General features: G+C 39.1%; 1 pseudogene; it reads right to left on the bottom strand.

Moving 5' to 3' along the window:
• Nucleotides 1-1,039: 1,039 nt before the first annotated feature.
• On the bottom strand, nt 1,040-1,141 carry LOC115871588 (annotated as a pseudogene).
• Nucleotides 1,142-1,225: the final 84 nt, after the last annotated feature.

Below are 1,225 nucleotides of genomic sequence, written 5' to 3'. Positions count from 1 at the left end.
ATTCTACCTTACAAATCTGGCTAGACCAGAGGATGTACACTGGTACAGATAGGAACTGGAAACACAGGGAATCCAGGGCAGATGATCCCTTCAGAACCAGTGGTGTGAGTGGCGATACTGGGAGGGTGGAGGGAGGGTGGGTTAGAAAGGGGGAACCGATTACAAGGATCTACATGTAACCTCCTCCCTGGGGGACAGACAACAGAAAAGTGGGTGAAGGGAGATGTCGGACAGGGAAAGATATGGCAAAATAGTAGTTTATAAATTATCAAAGGTTCATGAGGGACGGGGGAGCGGGGAGGGAGGGGAAAAATGAGCTAATGCCAGGGGCTTAGGTGGAGAGCAAATTATTTGAGAATGATGAGGGCAATGAATGTACAAATGTGCTATACACAATTGATGTATGTATGGATTGTGAGAAGAGTTGTGTGAGCCCCTAATAAAACTATTTTAAAAATAATCTATGAAAATCACTTGTAATCTGTAGACTTAATACCTGGGAGATAATCTTTTTTTTTTTAATCATTTTATTGGAGGCTCATACAACTCTTTTTTTTTTTCCTACATTGTAAACATTTTTATTTTATAGATTTTACTTAATGTTAATAACTTTTCTTTAAGGAGTTTTAGATATCTTTGTCATCCATCGGTTGCTATTGAGTTCCTCTGAATCTTGTAAAAGTTCATCTTCAAGATAGCCCTTTTTAAAGCGCCACCATTGTCCAGTAGACATTAATCTCAGATCTGTCCATTCTTTGGTTACACCACTTTAACCTCCATTATGGACAAATGTCAAATATTTCATGCATCTTTGGATCTCATTCATTCTGCCTTCCTCTCCATTTCAGATATCCTGAACATTGAGTTGAAATCCCTTGCAATCCCTAAGAAATGTGCAAATGACACCAATACCTGAAAGTCCAAGCATCAGGCTCAAGATAAAATGTCTGGGCTGTGTTTCGTGTGAAGCACCTCAAAAGCAAGTCCTGGAAAGTGTCCACAATTGTCAAACACTGTGCTCCAGTGACTGGTTTAATGACATGTCCCTTCTTATCTGTAACAAAACTCATACTGCACAATGAGTTTTAGGTTGCAAAAGAGGATTTATTCTTGAGGGTTTGTCCACTAATTCATACAACTCTTATCACAATCCATACATACATCCATTGTGTAAAGCACATTTGTACATTCATTACCCTCATCATTCTCAAAACATTTGCTCTCC

Source organism: Echinops telfairi, unplaced genomic scaffold, assembly GCF_000313985.2.
Source record: "Echinops telfairi isolate 266 unplaced genomic scaffold, ASM31398v2 ScPeMD7_6238;HRSCAF=7145, whole genome shotgun sequence".
Taxonomy (NCBI): domain Eukaryota; kingdom Metazoa; phylum Chordata; class Mammalia; order Afrosoricida; family Tenrecidae; genus Echinops; species Echinops telfairi.
This window is presented reverse-complemented; position numbering and strand designations above follow the sequence as displayed.